The following is a 20854-nucleotide window of genomic DNA, read 5'->3' on the forward strand; positions in this document are numbered from 1 at the left end:
TCATGTCAAATACATATTCCTTCGACTATGAGATTATGCAACTCCCGGATACCAGAATAATGCCTTGTGTGCTATCAAACGTCACAACGTAACTGTGTGATTATAAAGATGCTCTACATGTATCTCCGAAGGTGTCTTTTGGGTTGGCATAGATCGTGATTAGGATTTGTCACTCCGAGTATTGGAGAGGTATCTTTGGACCCTCTTGGTAATTCACATCATAAGAACCCTTGCAGGCAAAGTGACTAATGAGTTAGTTATAGGATGATGTATTACGAAACGAGTAAAGAGACTTGCCGGTAACGAGATTGAACTAAGTATGTATATACCTTATCGGATCTCACTTTTGCGAGTGACCGTGAAGGGATTGACAACCCCTTTATCGCGTTGGTTGCAAGGTTCTTGATTTTTTGTGCAGGTACTAGGTGACTTGTGCATTGTCTCCTACTGGATTATACCTTGGTTCTCAAAACTGAGGGAAATACTTACTCTACTTTGTTGCATCACCCTTTCCTCTTCAAGGGAAAAGCAACGCATGCTCAAGAGGTGGAAACAAGGATTTCTAGCACCGTTGCCGGGGAGATGTACGCCAAGTCAAGACATACGAAGTACCCATCATAAACTCTTCTCCCTTGCATTACGTTATTTGCCATTCGCCTCTCGTTTTCCTCTCCCCCACCTCTAAAACTATTTTCGAAAACCTTTTCCTTTTCTTTGCCCCTCTTCCGTTCGTCTCTTTTCTCTTGCTTCTTTTGTGCTTGTGTGTTGGATTGATTGTTTGTCACGATGGCTCAAGATAATACTAAATTGTGTGACTTTTCCAATACCAACAACAATTATTTTATTAGCACTCCGATTGCTCCTACTACCGATGCTGAATCTTGTGCAATTAATACAAATTTGTTGAATCTTGTTATGAAAGATCAATTTTCTGTCCTTCCTAGTGAAGATGCCGCTACCCTTCTAAACAACTTTGTTGATTTGTGTGATATGCAAAAGAAGAAAGATGTGGATAATGATATTGTTAAATTGAAGCTATTTCTGTTTTCGATTAGATATCGTGCTAAAACTTGGTTCTCTTCTTTGCCTAAAAATAGTATTGATTCATGGAATAAGTGCAAAGATGCTTTTATCTCTAAGTATTTTCCTCCCGCTAAGATCATCTCTCACAACTGCAGGATGCTGCTAACGCGATACAACGATCAGAGACCCTTCGAGAAACTGTGTGCGATGCAATGATCGCAAACGATGGTGTAGGAAAACCGTCAGAAATATATAAAATGTTTGCCATGACGGATGCATCAAACACGGTTCAGGTTTTAGTTGCGTGTGCGATGAGGGGCATACGGTTTAGTTCAATTAACTGTTCGCGATGAGGAGGAACAAAAGAAATGGGCAGCCAGATGAAGGTGTGTGTGATGTACAGGATACGGTTCAGTCATATTAACTGTTTGTGATTAGGCAACACAAAAGAAACGGACAGCCCGATCAAGGTGTGTGTGATGTACAACATATGGTTCACTTGGATGAAATGTTTGTGATTAGGCAAGAGAAGAGAAACGGTTCAATATAACAAGATGCGTGTGATACGCGGCAAAGGGTCTGTAATCAGAAATGTGTGTGAAGACTGATAATAACGCAGACGATTACTTCTAATAAGACGCATGTGATATGCTCTGTCTACACAACATCTATTAGCCATTGTGGGATGGGCGGTCATCCAGATAGGCCATAAGGATGCGAAGATGCATTCCTGTCAGCAAGGACTAGTTGTTCCACCAGTAGCTCATGTTAGAAAACTATCAAGTTAAGTGTGCTCAGGCTGGAGCAGCCGTCGGATGGGTGACTGGATGGGAAGTTGTGTCGATGTTAAATTAGGTGATGGGAAATTGAACCTCGAGGTCCTTGTTTATTATTTTTATTTTTTAACACATGTTAAAGACGGTCTACCGCATTACTTTTTGACAATGTGCGATACGTGGCATACAGTTGATCCATCCAACCTATTTGTGATGGAATAGGCTGTGTGTGTTGTGGGCAATCGCTTGCTAGTATTCAACTGTTTGGGATTGATGAATTCATCACCGACAGGATCCCTAGTGTGGTCCGTGTTCATCTGATCATCATTTATTTCGTGTGCTAGCTCGATGCTAAGTTTCCATTAATTGATGGTGTTTTATGAACACGCCACCGTTTCCCGCCATTTCCTCACCTGTTTCCCACCACCCTGCTATATTGCGCATAGGGGGCGCGCGACGCACGGAGGTGACAAGCGCAGCCTGTAGCACATCCACCTTTTCCAAGCATGCCAACCCACCAAAGCGCCGCATGTGCCATCAACCTCGTCGACGAGGAAAACGAGCAGGCGCCACGGCCCATCGAGGCCGAGGCGCTCCCCGGCAACGCGATGGACGACGCTATGATACGCGTCATCGCCAGGGTTGAGCAGACCTTTGGCACATGGCGCTTGAGTGCTGTGGATCAAGATAGGCATGTCAACACTGACAGGCTGCAGCTCACTGCACAACATGATCGATGGCGCACCGCAGAGCAAGCTAGGCGCGTCCGCGCCGATAGGTTGCGGCTCGTCGCACGGCGAGACCGTTGGAGTGCCGTAGAGCGAGAGGCGCGGTGCACCGCACAGCAAGAGCGGATCCATCAGCACTTGCCTGCTGTCGACACGGTGTCGCAGCTGGGTACGTGTCCCGTCATTACCCCCATTCTTTGCGAGGAGTGGGCAGAGGCCCTCAATGTCGTACTTGCACCAGATGCCGGCCACGCCGTACTTGCACCAGACGCCCGCCACGCCGTTCGCATGGGTGCAGCCGTTTGCCTTGTCCGTGGCACGCTGGATGCCAACGCGCTGGTCCGTAGGCTCGACCGCCTCCTTGGCCTAGGTGTCCACCTGGGCGTAGTAGAGGAACATGGGCGTAACATCCTCGAGCTGGTGATCTCCTATGAAATAGCCAACTTGGAGCTCGAGATCGTGCTCCAGATATACCACGAGCGTGTCGACCGCTTGGACGAACGCCTGCACGAGTTTAGGCAGAGCCAAGAGCTACCCTAGGAAAGGGCTGCCGGTCATCGTCTCATGGATGCGTTTTATTTTGTAAAGTTGTTTTGACGTGGATAGCTTTGTATTCACAGCAATCATAGTATTGCTCTGTTTATTGCTCTGTTTCAATGTGTGTGCTCTGTTTTGCATTCTTATATGTTCTGTTTCAATGTGTGTATATACGCTTTCCATTCTGTATATGTGGATGATAACAGCTAGATTCTAATTAGTATACAAAAACAGATAGAAAATGGAATTCATAATATATATATTAATTGTTCATTAAATCATCACAGAATATATATATATATAATATCATCACATATACGTGATGATACTTAACTACTAGGTACAATGCATAAAATTGAAAATGAACAACACTAAAACTAATAATTCCTCCTGGGGCCAGTATTCCAGCAGCCCCTCGCCAGCAACTCCCTAGTGCGCGGCGTCTTCCCATTGCGGAGGCAGTACTCCGACTCCTCTGCCTCGCAGCGCTTGACGTACCGATCTGCCTCTTGCTGGCGGACAATCTTGCCATTTCTTTGGGCGCCCACTGGAGCTCCTCGTCGGTGGCACCCTGGAGCTTATCGGCCCACCTCCACACAGCGATGAGGTGCCCAGCGCCTATGACCTTCCTCGTGAAGTACCCGTCTTCGTACACCTCCTCGGCACAACGACGCGCCCGCCCCCAAAGCTCCGCTGCCTCCTTTTTCCAGGCGGCATCAGGGGCTTCACAGGCCGCCTGGTATCTGGCTTCCTCCTCCACCATCTCCTTCTTGAACACCACTTGCCTGGCTTTCTCAGCCGGCAGCAGCGACTTCCACAGACAAAGATTGTACTAGCCCCAAAACCAATCCAATGTTGGGGGGTCCGGGGCAACCTCGTCAGGCGGCGTGTAGGTGTCCTCTTCGCTGCTAATTGAGTGAGCGTCCTCGGGAGGCGGCGACTCCTCGTCTGCGTGTGGGCAGACCGATGACGCCATGGCAGAGATTTGAGAGAGAGAGAGGGCGAGCGAGGAGAGGATGTAGATGAGAATGCAAGCGGGACGACGTGAGCAAGGTAGTATTTATTCGCGGCCGGAATCTAAATCGACTGGGGCAGTACACACGTCGGTCGCCGGAATTTACGAGTACTGTAGTTTGAATTACACACAATTCCCGCAACAAATCCGTGTCTGAACAAAATAGCCAAAATCCATGTGTGAACATAATAGCTGACGGTTTCCAATGTAGAACCGTGTCTGATTAATGATCCCCGCCATTCACCTACCGAACCTCGAGCCACGAGATAGACTGCAAATCGTGTGGGGGCCGGTTGTCTTGCCAGATCTTTACATTTTCTTTTTTGAACACCAGGTATTTACATCGTCTGATGATTTTTTAACTCGCACACAAGTACACAAAAATATGATTTTTCAAACCGTTTAGGTTAGGCGTTGCATGTAGATGTTGTTCAAATTTTAATTACGGTCATTAAATGGTTAGAAAATAACTTAAATGTCTTTAAAAGGTCAAATGACCCCTGAAAATTTCCAAATTTTCACATGACAATTGTATTAGTGCATGTTAAACGTAGGAAAAAATTTGAAGTCCGTAAGAGGAAGCTATCTCCCGTCTGTCAGCAAACATGCATTGTTCCCTCTGGGAACCACGAACCTCCTAGTGAGTTGCTCTAGTTTGTGAGGGGTGTGTCCAAACTTTCGTCAAACAGGCCAATTTTTTTACCACATCATCTTGGTGGCATGACATTAAATCAAGCAAGGTTTCTTGTTTTTCCGATCAATTTTTAATTTTTTTGAATTAAAATGCCATGGCATGCACTCCATGCATGTGCCCATGCCTTGACACCAATATGTTTGAAAATTCATTCGAATTTACTACACATGGAATTAACTCGCACACAAGTACACAAAAATATGTTTTTTCAAACCGTTTTGGTTAGGCGTTGCATGTAGATGTAGTTCAAATTTCAATTACGGTCATTAAATGGTTAAAAAATCACTTAAAGGTCTTTATGAGGTCAAATGACCCCTGAAATTTACCAAATTTTCACATGACAGTTGTATTAGTGAATGTTAAACGTAGGAAAAAATTTGAAGGCCGTAAGAGGAAGCTATGTCCCGTTCGTCATCAAACATGCATTGTTCTCTCTCGGAATCACGAACCTTCTAGAGAGTTGCTCTGGTTTGTGAGGGCCGTGTGTCCAAACGTTCGTCAAACATGCCAATTTCTTTACCACATCATCTTGGTGGCATGACATTACATCAACCAAGGTTTCATGTGTTTTTGATCATTTTTCTATTTTTTTGAATTAAAATGCCATGCCACTCCATGCATACATATGCATGTGTCCATGTCATGAGATCAATATGTTTGAAAATTCCTTCTAATTTACTACACATGGAATTAACTTGCACACAAGCACACAGATATGATTTTTCAAACCGTTTTGGTTAGCGTTGAATGTAGATGTAGTTCAAATTTGAATTACGGTCAGTAAATGGTTAGAAAATCACTTAAATGACTTTAAAATGTCAAATGACCCCTAGAATGTTCCAAAATTTCACATTACAATTGTAGTAGTGCACGTTAGATGTTGAAAAAATTTCAAGGCCGCAAGACGAAGCTATCTCCCATTCGTCATCAAACGTGCATTGTTCCCTCTCGGAACCATGAACCTTCTAGCGAGTTGCTCCGGTTTGTGAGGGGTGTGTGTCCAAACTTTCGTCCAACATGCCAATTTCTTTAACACGTCATCTTGGTGGCATGACATTAAATCAAGCAAGGTTTTATGTTTTTCTAGTCATTTTTTAATTTTTTGGAATTAAAATGCCATGGCATGCACTCCATGCATGTGCCCATGCCTTGACACCGATATGTTTGAAATTCCTTCGAATTTACTGCACATGGAATTAACTCACACACAAGTACACATATATGATTTTTCAAAACGTTTTGGTTAGGCGTTGCATGTAGATGTAGTTCAAATTTGAATTAAGGTTGTTAAATGGTTTGAAAATCACTTAACTGTCTTTAATAGGTCAAATGACCCCTAGAATTTTCCAAAATTTCACATTACACTTGTAGTAGTGCACGTTAGACGTAGAAAAAATTGAAGGCCGTAAGAGGAAGCTATCTCCCATTCGTCATCAAACATGCATTGTTCTCTCTCGGAACCACGAACCTTCTAGCGAGTTGCTCCGGTTTGTGAGGGTTGTGTGTCCAAACTTTTGTTAAACGTGACAATTTCTTTACCACATCATCTTGGTGGCATGACATTAAATCAACCAAGGTTTCATGTGTTTCTGATTTTTTTGGAATTAAAATGCCATGCCACTCCATGCATACGTATTCATAGATATGTGTCCATGTATTTATACTAATATGTATGAAAATACATTCTAGTTTACTGCATAGGGAATTAACTCGCACACAAGTACACAAATATGATTTTTCAAACCGTTTCGGTTACACGTTGCATGTAGATGTAGTTCAAATTTGAATTACGGTCATTAAATGGCTAGAAAATCACTTAAATGTCTTTAAAAAGGTCAAATGGCCCCTAGAATTTTTCAAAAATTTCACATTACAGTTGTAGTAGTGCACGTTTGACGTAGAAAAAAATTTGAAGGCCGTAAGAGGAAGCTATCTCCCGTTCGTCATCAAACATGCATTGTTCCTCTCGGAACCACGAGCCTTCTAGTGAGTTGCTCCGGTTTGTGAGGGGTGTGTGTCCAAACTTTGGTCAAACATGCCAATTTTTTTACCACATCATCTTGGTGGCATGACATTACATCAACCAAGGTTTCATGTGTTTCTGATTTTTTTTAATTTTTTGGAATTAAAATGCCATGTCACACCATCCTTAATTGTGCATAGCCGTTAGACCAATATGTTTGAAAATTCCTTCCAATTTACTACACATGGAATTATATCGCACACAAGTACATGAAGTATGAGTTTTCAAACTGTTATGGTTAGCTGTTGCATGTACATGTAGTTTAAATTTCAATTACGATCATTAAATGGCTAGAAAATCACTTAAATGTCTTAGAAGTTCAAATGACCCATGAAATTTTCCAAAATTTGACATGACAATTGTATTAGTACTACAAAATTTCACGTTCATTTAAAACACCATCCGTTGGCACTTTATTCGAAATTCGTCTTTCACAGCTAATAAAAATTATCTACAACATCACATACATTTGTTTTGTAGGAACCATTTGCGATGAAAATTTCTGGGTCTATCTAAGTCTCACTCCTTAACCTTCGCCGGCTCGTTTGCTCTAGTGCCGGCAACCCCCGAATCCACAAATCCCGATCCGCATTCCTGCACCCCCTTCTTGCAAAGATGACACCGTGGAAATGCTTCGTGAAGGCCCGTACGATGGTCGCGTTCCCCCCGAGCGCCGCCGCCTGCGCCGAGAGCACGGCCGCCTACGCCGAGAGTGCCGCCGCATCCACATTGAGCGCGGCTGTTTCTGCCAAGAGGGCATCTGCGGCAGCCGACAGGGCAGCTACAACAGCCGAGATGGCTGCAGCTGCTGCTGCGATGGCGGCTGCAAACGCAAAGAGCGCTCGAGCTGCCGTTTGTGCCACTGATGTCGCTCTGGCCCGGGTCGAGGCCATCCACGCCAAGATCGAGGATGCACATGCCAAGATATTCCAGACCACCTCGGACTCCAGCATGCAACCCACGTCTAAAAAGGCGGTGGTGGCCATGGAGCACCTGCTTCCTCATGAGGTCGCCGAGTGGGAGCTGGAGATGCAGGAGGTGGCGGAGATCGAGGAGCACCAGGAGGAGGAGTTGCACGTGGCCGAGGTCGAGGTAGAGAAGCGTCTGTCCATTGAGGAATCGGCATGGAGTACCAACACGAGCTCTGGTGCAGCCACTACAACGAGTACTACAACCTTGAGGGCGGCGCCTAGGACGAGGACGCGGTCGACTTTAGCAGGGGGAGACGGAGTCCACCAACGGTGGCATGTCGCCAGGACAAGTCCTCAACGTCTCATCTCACACCGGCGATGCATAGGCTGGCGCGGCGGCGGATTTTTAATTATGCGTACTTAGGCTTTGTTTTTAATGCTGGTCTTTTGTTAGAGAAATGTTTAGGTCAACTGGCTCCGTGTAATTACTGAAATTGCTCGATTTAGTAAGTGTGGTCTGTGTGATGTACGCTCTTTTGTGTGCTCAAATTAGCAAGCGTGTTAAATTATGCAATGACGTACATGAGTAAGAACTTGTAGCGTCGTTGTAGTTAATTATAGCTTCTAATGTTCCAGAATTTAGTTGTTGTCTCAGTAACAATTATTTCATTTGCACATTGATCTTTTTGAGAAGATATGTCATAATTAACATGTTTCTTCAATTTTTCAAAATAAGCATTGGTGATTTTCTATGTTTCTATAAACCCATTTCCCCTACAATTGTTACTGATCTAGTTTTAAATATTATAGGATGAACGGAAGTGTCCTTACTTGGAGTGGCTTGATCAAGAGTGGCCATAGTCTTTGAAGATGTGCCTAACGAAGCTCTGGAGCACGTATGAGGAAGTGAACACAGCTAGGATTAGAGAAAGTCTTGTCAACACTGAAGCATATTTCAAGATGCGGGATAAAAAGTTGAAGGTGGAGAATCAGCTCAGATTTTAAAAAAAAACTTTGCTAAGATGGTGTTGGCGAAGGAGGAGGCACTTACCGAGTTGGCCCGTGCAAAACTGGTTCTTACTGAATTGAAAGCAGAGGTGGATAAGACGAGCCTGGATGATCTCCATTAGGGAAATGAATATATTGTTCTTATGAAGTTGAACTAGCTATATGTTGTACTATGTTATTTTCGTGTTGCTACCGTACTGTGATGTTATAATATATTTATGTGCCTAATATGAAATTGACAAATAGCTCTTCGATATGAAATGTGAATTTTCGTAATACTGGAATTATTAATTGTAAACTAATAAACCTCCTAAATGTGTCATGGACCTTTTCAAATGGTTCTATCAGTAAGAGCGCTTGTGATGGATAGCCTAATGCCACATAGTGTTCTTCATCAAATCGTGTGTGATATAGTTGATAAAAGCAAACAGTTAACCAACGAAGACTGTGTGTGATAGTTACACATTTCACACGCGAGCCTACACATAAAACTATGTGGGATTTATGTCCGAACGGAAATGTTTTCCCTGGATTGATTGTGTGGGATGTACATAAGAACGGAAACCTATTCCTTGGATTGACTGTGTGGGATGTACATACATACGGAAATGATTTCTGGGATTCACCGTGTGGGATGAACATACCGATGGAAATGATTTTCGGGATTCACTGTGTGGGATGTACATACCTACGGAAATGATTTTTGGGATTCACCGTGTGGGATGTACATATCTACAGAAATGATTTCTGGGATTCACCGTGTGGGATGTACATACCTACAAAAATGACTGGGTTTCCATGCCTTGCCCGATCACACACGGCCCCAGCCTGGGTCCCACGAGGGCATATCCCCGACGATTTCTGGGATGTGTGGGAAGTACCCCCTATCGCCCACACTCACTTGGTGATGGTTCCAAATGTCATCACGGAAAGGGGTAAAAACGGGTTTTTTATGACCAACGCGCACCAGTGTCTCTTAGGAACGATATTAAGAATTTTAAGCAACTTGATCATGAGCATGTTGCACAAGTTTGGGAGAGGATGAAATTAATGATACGTAATTGCCCTACTCAAGGTTCGAATTTGTGGATGATTATACAAAAAATTTGTGCCGGATTGAATTTTGCTTCTAGAAATGTTTTAGATTCGGCCACGGGAGGCACTTTTATGGAAATCAGTTTAGGAGAAGCTACTAAACTCCTAGACAATAGTATGGTTATATATTCTCAATGGCACACCAAAAGATCCACTAGTAAAAAAGTTCATGCGATTGAAGAGATTAATGTTTTGAGTGGAAAGATGGTTGAACTTATGAAATTGTTTGCTAATAAAAGTGTTTGTTCTGATACTACTGATATGCCTTTGTCCACTTTGATTGAGAATAATAATGAATCTATGGATGTCAATTTTGTTGGTAGGAACAATTTTGGTAACAACGTGTATAGAGGAAACTTTAATTCTAGGTCGTTTCCTAGTAATTCCTCTAATAATTATGGTAATTCCTACAACAACTCTTATGGTAATTTTAATAAGATGCCCTCTGATTTTGAGATTAGTGTTAAAGAATTTATGAGTTCGCAAAAGAATTTCAATGCTTTGGTTGAAGAAAAATTGCTTAAGATTGATGAGTTGGCTAGGAACGTGGATAGAATTTCTCTTGATGTTGATTCTTTGAAACTTAGATCTATTCCACCTAAGCATGACATCAACGAGTCTCTCAAAGCCATGAGAATTTCCATTGAGGAGTGCAAAGAAAGGACCGCTAGGATGCGTGCTAGAAAAGATTGCTATGTGAAGATCTAAATGTGGTTGATGTGACTCCAATTAAATATTTGTTTTCCAATATGAATCTTGATGAATATGGGACTGGAGATGAGTCAACTTTAGTTAAAAGGCATCGCAATGATTCGGAGTTTTTGGATCTTGATGCAAAAATTAATAAAAGTGGGATTGAAGAGGTCAAAACTTTACATAGCAATGAACCCACTATTTTGGATTTCAAGAAATTTAATTATGATAATTGCTCTTTGATAGATTGTATTCCCTTGTTGCAATCCGTGTTAAATTCTCCTCATGCTTATGATCAAAATAAAGATTTTACTAAACATATCGTTGATGCTTTAATGCAATCCTATGAAGAAAAGCTTGAATGAGAAGTTTCTATCCCTAGAAAAATTTATGATGAGTGGGAACCTACTATTAAAATTAAGATTAAAGATTATGAATCCTATACTTTGTGTGATTTGGGTGCTAGTGTTTCCATGATTCTGAAAACTTTGTGTGATGTGCTAGGTTTCCATGAATTTGATGATTGTTCTTTAAATTTGCATCTTGCGGGTTCCAACATTAAGAAACCTATGGGAAGGATTAATGATGTTCTTATTGTTACAAATAGGAATTATGTGCCTATAGATTTCATTGTTCTGGATATAGATTGCAATCCTACATGTCCTATTATTCTTGGTCGACCTTTCCTTAGAACGATTGGTTCAATTATTGACATGAAAGAAGGAAATATTAGATTCCAATTCCGGTTAAGGAAAGGCATGTAACACTTTCCTAGGAAGAAAATTAAATTTCCTTATGAATCTATTATGAGAGCCACTTATGGATTGCATACCAAAGATGACAATACCTAGATCTATTTTTGTTTTTTTTGCCTAGCTAGGGGTGTTAAACGATAACGCTTGTTCAGAGGCAACCCAATTTTATTTTTGTTCTTTACTTTTTGTTCCTGTTTAGTAATAAATAATTCATCTAGCTTCTGTTATGATTGTGATTTTTATGTTTTAATTAGTGTTTGTGCCAAGTAAATCCATTAGGATCTTCTTAGGTGATTGTTGTTTGATCTTGTTGATAAGAACAGAAAGTATGCGCTCACGGAAATAATTTTCATTTTTTACCAGGGAGCGATAAAATACCAATTCCAACTGAAGTAGATAAATATACAAATTATCCTGGTCGTCCTAATTTTGCAGAATGTTTGGAGTTACGTAAGTATTCGAAACCTCCAGATTGCCACAGACTGTTCTGTTTTTGACAGATTCTATTTTTCGCGTGTTGTTTGCTTATTTTGATGCATCTATGGCTAGTATCGGGGGGGGGGGTATGAACCATAGAGAAGTTGGAATACAGTAGGTTTAACACAAATATAAATAAATAATTAGTTCATTATAGTACCTTAAAGTGGTGGTTTATCTTCTTATACTAACGGAGCTCAGGAGATTTTCTGTTGAAGTTTTGTGTTGTGAAGTTTTCAAGTTTTGGGGTAAAGATGACGGATTTTGGAATAAGGAGTGGCAAGAGACTAAGCTTGGGGATGCCCAAGGCACCCCAAGGTAAAATTCAAGGACAACCAAAAGCCTAAGCTTAGCGATGCCCCGGAAGGCATCCCCTCTTTCGCCTTCATCCATAGGTAACTTTACTTGAGGCTATATTTTTATTCACCACATGATATGTGTTTTGATTGGAGCATCTTATATGATTCGAGTCTTTGCTTTTTAGTTTACCACAATCATCCTTGTTGTAAACACCTTTTGGGAGAGACACGCATGAATCGGAATTTATTAGAATACTCTATGTGCTTCACTTATATCTTTTGAGCTAGATAATTTTGCTCTAGTGCTTCACTTATATCTTTTTAGAGCACGGTGGTGGTTTTATTTTATAGAAATTATTGATATCTCATGCTTCACTTATATTATTTTGAGAGTCTTCTAGAAAAGCATGGTAATTTTCTTTGGCTATAAAATTAGTCCTAATATGATGGGCATCCAAGATGGGTATAATAAAAACTTTCATATAAAGTGCATTGAATACTATGAGAAGTTTGATTCCTTATGATTGTGTTGAGATATGAAGATGGTGATATTAGAGTCATGCTAGTTGAGTAGTTGTGAATTTCAGGGATTAGAGTCATGCTAGTTAAAGTTTGTGATTCTCGTAGCATGCACGTATGGTGAACCGTTATATGATGAAGTCAGAGCATGATTTATTTTTTGATTGTCTTCCTTATGAGTGGCGGTCGGGGACGAGCGATGGTATTTTCCTGCCAATCTATCCCCCTAGGAGCATGCGCATAGTACTTTTTTTCGATAAATAATATATTTTTGCAATAAGTATGTGAGTTCTCTATGACTAATGTGGAGTCCATGGATCATACACACTCTCACCCTTCCACCATTGTTAGCCACTCTAGTACCGTGCAACTTTCGCCAGTACCATAAACCCACCTTTTACCTACCTATTATGGCATTTCCATAGCCATTCTAAGATATATTGCCGTGCAACTTTCCACCATTCCGTTTATTATGACACGCTTCATCATTGTCATATTGCTTTGCGTGATCATGTAGTTGACATCGTATTTGTGGCAAAGCCACCTTCATAATTCTTTCATACATGTCACTCTTGATTCATTGCACATCTCGGTACACCGCCGGAGGCATTCACATAGGGTCATATTTTGTTCTAAGTATCGAGTTGTAATTTTTGAGTTGTAAGTAAATAACAGTGTGATGATCTTCATTATAAGAGCATTGTCCTAGTGAGGACAAGATGATGGAGACTATGATTCCCCCACAAGTCGGGATGAGACTCCGGACGAAAAATAAAAAAAAAGAAGAAAAAGGCCATAAAAAGGCCCAAATAAAAAATGAGAGAAAAAGAGAGAAGGGACAATGCTACTATCCTTTTTCCACACTTGTGCTTCATAGTAGCACCATGATCTTCATGCTAGAGAGTCTTCTATTTTGTCACTTTCATATACTAGTGGGAATTTTTCATTATAGAACTTGGCATGTATATTCCAATGATGGGCTTCCTCAAAATGCCCTAGGTCTACGTGAGCAAGCAAGTTGGATGCACACCCACTTAGTTTCTTTTTGAGTTTTCATACACTTATAGCTCTAGTGCATCAGTTGCATGGGCATCCTTACTCACTCACATTGATATATATATTGATGGGCATCTCCATAGCCCGTTGATACGCCTAGTTGATGTGAGACTATCTTCTCCTTTTTTGTCATCTCCACAACCACCATTCTATTCCACCTATAGTGCTATGTCCATGGTTCACGCTCAAGTATTGCGTGAGGATTGAAAAATTTTGAGAACATCAAAAGTATGAAACAATTGCTTGGCTTGTCATCAGGGTTGTGCATGATTTAAATATTTTGTGCGATGAAGATAGAGCATAGCCAGACTATATGATTTTGTATGGATAGCTTTCTTTGGCCATGTTATTTTGAGAAGACATGATTACTTTGTTAGTATGCTTGAAATATTATTACTTTTATTTCAATATTAAACTTTTGTTTTGGATCTTCTGGATGTGAACATTAATGCCACAATAAAGAAAATTACATTGATAATTATGTTAGGTAGCATTCCACGTCAAAAATTCTGTTTTTATCATTTACCTACTCGAGGATGAGCAGGAATTAAGCTTGGGGATTCTTAATATGTCTCCAACGTATCTATAATTTTTGATTGTTCCATGCTATTATATTATCTATTTTGGATGTTTAATGGGCTTTAATATGCTCTTTTATATTATTTTTGGGACTAACCTATTAACCAGAGGCCTAGTGCCAGTTTCTGTTTTTTTTGCCTATTTTAGAGTTTCGCGGAGAAGGAATACCATACGGAATCCAAACGGAATGAAACCTTTGTGATGATCTTTATTGGACCGAAAGCAAACCATGAGACTTGGAGTTGAAGTCTGGAACGCCACGAGGCGGCCACGAGGCAGGAGGGCGTGGCCAGGGGGGTAGGCGCGCCCCCACCCTCATGGGCCCTCGTAGCTCCGCCGACGTACTTCTTTCTCCTTTATATACTCTTATACCCTTGATCGATCGTAGGGAACCACGAAACCACTTTTCCACCGCCACAACCTTCTGTACCCATGAGATCCCATCTTGGGGCCTCTTCTGGCGATTTGGCGGAGGGGGAATCGATCACGGAGGGCTTCTACGTCAACACCATAGCCTCGCCGATGAAGCGTGTGTAGTTTACCACAGACCTTCGGGTCCATGGTTATTAGCTAGATGGATTCTTCTGTCTCTTTGATTCTCAATACAAAGTTCTCCTTGGTGTTCTTGGAGATCTATTTGATGTAATACTCTTTTGCGGTGTGTTTGCCGAGATTCGATGAATTGTGGGTTTATGAACAGGATTATCTATGAATATTATTTGGTTCTTCTCTGAATTCCTATATGCATGATTTGATATCTTTGCAAGTCTCTTCGAATTATCGGTTTAGTTTGGCCTACTAGATTGATGTTTCTTGCAATGGGAGAAGTGCTTAGCTTTGGGTTCAATCTTGCGGTATCCTTTCCAAGTGACAGTAGGGGCAGCAAGGCATGTATTGTATTGTTGCCATCGAGGATAAAAAGATGGGGTTTATATCATATTGTTTGAGTTTATCCCTCTACATCATGTCATCTTGCTTAATGTGTTACTCTGTTCTTATGAATTTAATAATCTAGATGCATGCTGGATAGCGGTCCATGTGTGGAGTAATAGTAGTAGATGCATAATCGTTTCGATCTACTTGACATGGACGTGATGCCTATATTCATGATCATTGCCTTAGATATTCTCATAACTATGCACTTTTCTATCAATTGCTCAGCAGTAATTTGTTCACCCACCGTAATACATGCTATCTTGAGATGAGCCACTAGTGATACCTATGGCCCCAGGTCTCTTTCTTATTATATTGCATCTCTTTTACTATTTTGCAATCTGTACTTTCCAATCTATATAGAAGAAATACCAAAAATATTTATTTTACTATCTTTATCAGATCTCACTTTTGCGAGTGACCGCGAAGGGATTGACAACCCCTTTATCATGTTGGTTGCAAGGTTCTTGATTGTTTGTGCAGGTACTAGGTGACTTTTGCATTGTCTCCTACTGGATTGATACCTTGGTTCTCAAAACTAAGGGAAATACTTACGCTACTTTGCTGCATCACCCTTTCGTCTTCAAGTTAAAACCAACGCATGCTCAAGAGGTAGCACTACACCGCAGAGTTATCATCAGGAGTGCGTTACGAGGTATCACCCTTGGCAATCGATAGTATCTCTGCAGAGTCAAGGAACAAGGGGTGCGTGATGTGATGTGAGGTGTCGGTCTCTGGTCATCGATCATGTTGATCGAGTCATCGATGATGAAGCAGGGGCAATAAGGGCAAGGTGGGGATCATTGATGGATCACTGTCCAACCTCTACTAAGCAGTTCAGGCTAAGCAGGTAAGTAACAATAACATGTTACAAAAAAGGCTATGCATCAGAATAGGAGCAATCACTACAAAAAGAAGACACATCCATGACATTTTGGGCCGAACGACTTTTTTTCTGTCATGCTTATGACACTTTTATGAAGATAATTGTGACAAAACCCGGTATCATCATAGATGTGGTGGGCTCCTACTTCTATGAGAAAAAATAATGACAGAAAATGGGCTTTTCGTCCTGGGTAGGCCGGAGACGCAGCTGCATGACATTCTTTGGGCCGTCCATCACGGAAAAAACCATGGTAGAAGCGAGGGCGAAGAAAATATGGGGGAGTTCCTGGGTACAGTGGGTGGTTGGCGCCGAGCGATGCGCGTTTCTCTCGTACACGTACGTGCGTGGGCGCGAGGTGTTGGGCTCTAACTGAACCCGAGCGAGGTGTTCACCTACTGAACCCGAGCGATTGCATTGTAGGCTACGCGTTACTGAACCCGAGCGATCGATTGAGCTGGCGGTTAACTGAACCCGGTCGAGCGATTCCTTCACTACTACTGCTAACTGAAGCCGATCGAACCTGCTGCCTCTTGATGAATAGTGAGCATTGTTGGGGTTGGATGAACAGTTCCTGGTGGGGGTTGGATGGACAGGACCTAGATCGAGCTGGCTGGGGGTGGATGAACAGGACCCTGTGGAGGGCTGGATGAACAGCAGCCCGTGGAGGGCAAGTTGAACAGTAGCCGGTGAAGGGATGGATGAACAGTACCCCGTGGAGGTGTGGTTGAACATGACCACGTGGAGAGGGCTGGTTGAACAGTAGCCGATGGAGGAGCGCTGGAGGCTGGATGAATAGGAGCCCGTGGATGAATAGTAGCTGGTGGAGGCAGGAGGGAGACGCCGTGGATGAACAGTCACAGGTGGAGGCTGGAGGAGGTCGACGGTGGATGAACAGTAGCCCATGGAGGAAGTAGACGCTGGATGAACAGTAGCCTGTGGATTCCCTTTTTGTGGTACGCTACACCCCTCCCGATGAACAGGACCCCCGTTTCGACCGTAGCGCTCCAACATAAGTCTGTTTCCTCTGTTTTGCGGTATGCCACACCCCTCCCGATCAACAGGACCCCGTTTCTACCGTAGTATGTCCAAGAGAAGTCTGTTTCCTCCGTTTTGCGGTACGCCACACCCCTCTAGGTGAACTGGATCCCGTTTCAACGTTATGCGGTCGAACACAAGGCCGTTTCCTCCATTCTGCGCTATGCAAGGCCTTGTTTCGGCTGTCCCGGCCAAGCCGGGTGGCTCCCGATGAACACGATGACACAGTTTCTCCATTCTGACCTAGTCGGTTGGCTGCCGATGAACAGGACACCATTGCTGCCTCTCCATGTACACGAGCCCTGGTCATACGTATGCGCGAGTAGGCGTTCGAGACGCCGCCCATATGTACATACGTGGCCGTATTTACTTTCTTGCACCCTTGCTGTATGTACATGTACACGATATTGACGGGACTGCGTGACATGCTACATGCGTGCCTCCACTACGACACATGCCCTTCCTTACTCCGCCATGGTTCATCACTTCAGCCTATAGATAGCCGATCGACCAGTATGTCGTACACGTTCGAGACCAGAATGACAACGCTACGTACACTTTGACTAGGTGGGTCCCTACTGTAAGGGAGGATAAGGAGGCACTTCCTTGCGTGCGAAGATGTAGCTGGTGGGTCGCAACAGTCAAGGGGGAAATGTATTTTTGGGGAAATACGGTGGCTCATTTGGTGGGTCCCTGCTGTCAAGTGAAGGAATAATTATTTTATGCGTAATAAGGTTGCACTTCCTTGCTGCGTCCGTGGACCCAGCTGTCCGCCTCTCCACGTATAGTACTCTTCCGATGGAAGTCGTTCCTTGACCACATGGACCACGTCGTACTAAGAGCACCAAGGCGGTGGACGACGGCGAGGCCTAGGAAGGGGATGACGCAGAGTCGGGGAAGACGCGGCAGTGGATGCCCATGCGGAGTGGAGTATGAGGATTGACTCGTTCGGCTGCGGTGTGAGGCTGACGTTGCCTTGGAATAACAGGGGGTGTGGGTGAGTAGAGGGATGGCCTCGCCAGAGGTTGGAGTAGGGTGGGGCGATCAGGCCTCCGCAGCAGCATAACCAGCCACAGGAGGAAGGAGCAGGCGGCACGACCGGCGCTGGTTTGGGCAGCTGGAGCAAGAAGACCAGAGGTTGAAGAAGCACTACGGCCATTGGATGGACATTGTACGGTCACTGGAACTAGAATCGTTCATATTGACTAAGTTGACAAAGCCCTCCATCCGCGTCAACTTCATAGGCCCACAAGTCAGTCTCCAACTACGGTGGGTGCCAGCTAGCAGGGGGAGTATTCATTTTTTGTGCGTAATAAGGAGGCACTTCCTTGCGTGTGAAGATATAGCTGGTGGGTCTGAGCTGTCAGCGAGGGGGGCGTTTTTTTGCAAAATACAGAGGCCCTTCCGGTGGGTCCCAGCTATCAGGTGGAGGAATCATTATTTTGCATGTAATAAGGAGGCATTTCCTTGCGTGCGGCCGTGGACCCAGCTCTCATCCTCTCCACATACAGTTCACTTTCGATGGATGTCGTTCATTGACCATGCTGACCACGCCGTGCGGAGAGCACCAGGGCGGTGGACGATGACGAGGCCTAGGAAGGGAACGACACGGAGCTAGGGAAGACTCGGTAGTTGTTTCCCACGCGGAGGGCAGTACGAGGGTTTACTAGTTCGTCTACCGTCGCCGGAGAATAACAGCAGGTGTTGGTGAGTAGAGGGATGGCTAGGCCAGCGATGGGAGTACGATGGGGCGGCGAAGCCTACGCGGCAGCACAGTCGGCCACGGGGGGAGGGAGTAGGATGTCGTGCCGGCGCTTGTTTGAGCGGCTAGAGCGGGAAGAGCAGAGATTGAAGAAGCACAACGGCCGTTGGATGGACATCCAACAGTCACTGCTTTGGTGTGTTGACTAAGTTGACACGGCATTGTGTGTGCGTTAACCTTTTTTTAGGAAAGCGTGCGTGTCAACCTATAGTAGGCGCACAAGTCAGCCTCAAATGTGTGGAAAACAACACACGACCCATCTACCATTATTTCTAATAATTTACAATCCATTTGCTAATTGTTAAGGATTTTTTTGGAGCCCATCTTCTTTTTGTTAGCTTTACAGCCCATATTGTGGCCACGGTTAAAAATTATATGAAATTTTGCATATTTTGGTGCGGTCAGTTGTTTTTAATCGCAAAATTTCGAGTCACATTCAAACTAATTTGAAAAATAATTTATATAAATATAAAATCCAAATAATTGTCCGCGCATAAAAATCAATGGAATTCAAAATCTTGTAATGAAAAAAAATTGAAACTAATTCCCGCTTTGATGTGTTTTAAAAATGTATAGCCCATTTCTCATTACTGATATCCCATTCTCTGGGCAAGCCGAATGAAACTCTCCTCGTCTTGAAAGATTTGCAGCCCAGCAGGGCTGACAAAGCAAGTAGGCCTCATTTGGGTATTTCTTTAAAAAAAGTAGAACTGGGCTAGCCATTTTCAGCTAGAAAAAAACATAATTGGGCTCATGATGTGGTAAACATAAATAAAACCCTAGCTAGACAGGCCACATCCCATGCACAGCCCGATTGTTGTCCTGATCCGTCACTAAAACTAGTATAAATAATAACTACTTGTTCCTAAAAAAGTAAATAACAACTGCGCGACCTGCTGGGTCCTTGGTGTCAGTGGCTCTTTATGTAATTCTCTCATTTATTGACTACATTGACAATGGCGTGAGCCCTAGATGTCCAACCATTAGGATGCACCGTTTTTTGGGCTTGTAATAATGAGGAACTTGCTTGCATACTGCCATGACGTTGGTGGGTCCCTACTATCATCCTCTCCATATACATTCATCTCCTTGTTCCTCTTAATTGTTGACGACGTTGACAACGCAAGAGGGCGACACACCGCGCACGACGAGCAAACCAAGGCGAAGGACGATGGCATGGCCTCAGACGGAAAAAACAACATCCATGGAAGATGTGCCAGTCCAGTCGCATGCGGAGGGGAGTACGAGGGTTGACTGGTTCGAGTGTAGGTGCGTGTTGGGCTGACGCCGCCGGAGAATAACCGGACGTGTGGGGGAATAGAGGGAGGGACTGGCAAACGTTGGAGGGTATGGTAGGGCAGCGGAGGCGCAGCTAGCCATGGGAGGCGGCAGCAGGCGAAACCGATGGGGTGGTTTGGTTTGTGCGGCTGGAGGAAGAAGACAAGAGATAGAAGATACACGATAGATGTTGGATGTCAATCCAATGGCTGGTAGGCAGAATCGTTTGTTGACTAACTAGTAAGTCGACACCACCTTGGATAGGATTTTTCCTCATGGGTCCCAAATGTCAAAATCCAAATCTGTCACGGTCATGTAGCCTTTCTTATGAAAATCTACAGCTCATTCGGTGTGCTAGTTCAGAATAAGTTTGTGGGTGCTGGTGGGGGCTAATCAGTTGGGTTCTGTAATGCACAGTGAGCTCACGCAGCCGGCGAGGGTGATGTTATTTCCCTTGGTTGGGATTTGTTACAATATTTCACTCTAAATTAAACGAATGGCAAGCCATTTGCGTTGTTTCAAAGAAAACATGACAGTCATAGCCGAGTTGAAAAGGGCAACAACATCTAAATCTAGCTTACAAACTATACAAAAGCATGAGAGTTAATTGTTCATCAGGTTTAGACAAAACCCAGATTGAAAAGGGTAACAACATCTAACTCAAGCATTCTTTTCGGCAGTCACAGTCAAATGGATCGGTCAGGTGCATAGAATGAACATCCTGGGTCATAAAATTTACTGGATTATGACCACAAGATGTTGTAAATAGAAG

Source organism: Triticum urartu, chromosome 4A (assembly GCF_056163025.1).
Source record: "Triticum urartu cultivar PI428250 chromosome 4A, HENAU_Tu73, whole genome shotgun sequence".
NCBI lineage: Eukaryota > Viridiplantae > Streptophyta > Magnoliopsida > Poales > Poaceae > Triticum > Triticum urartu.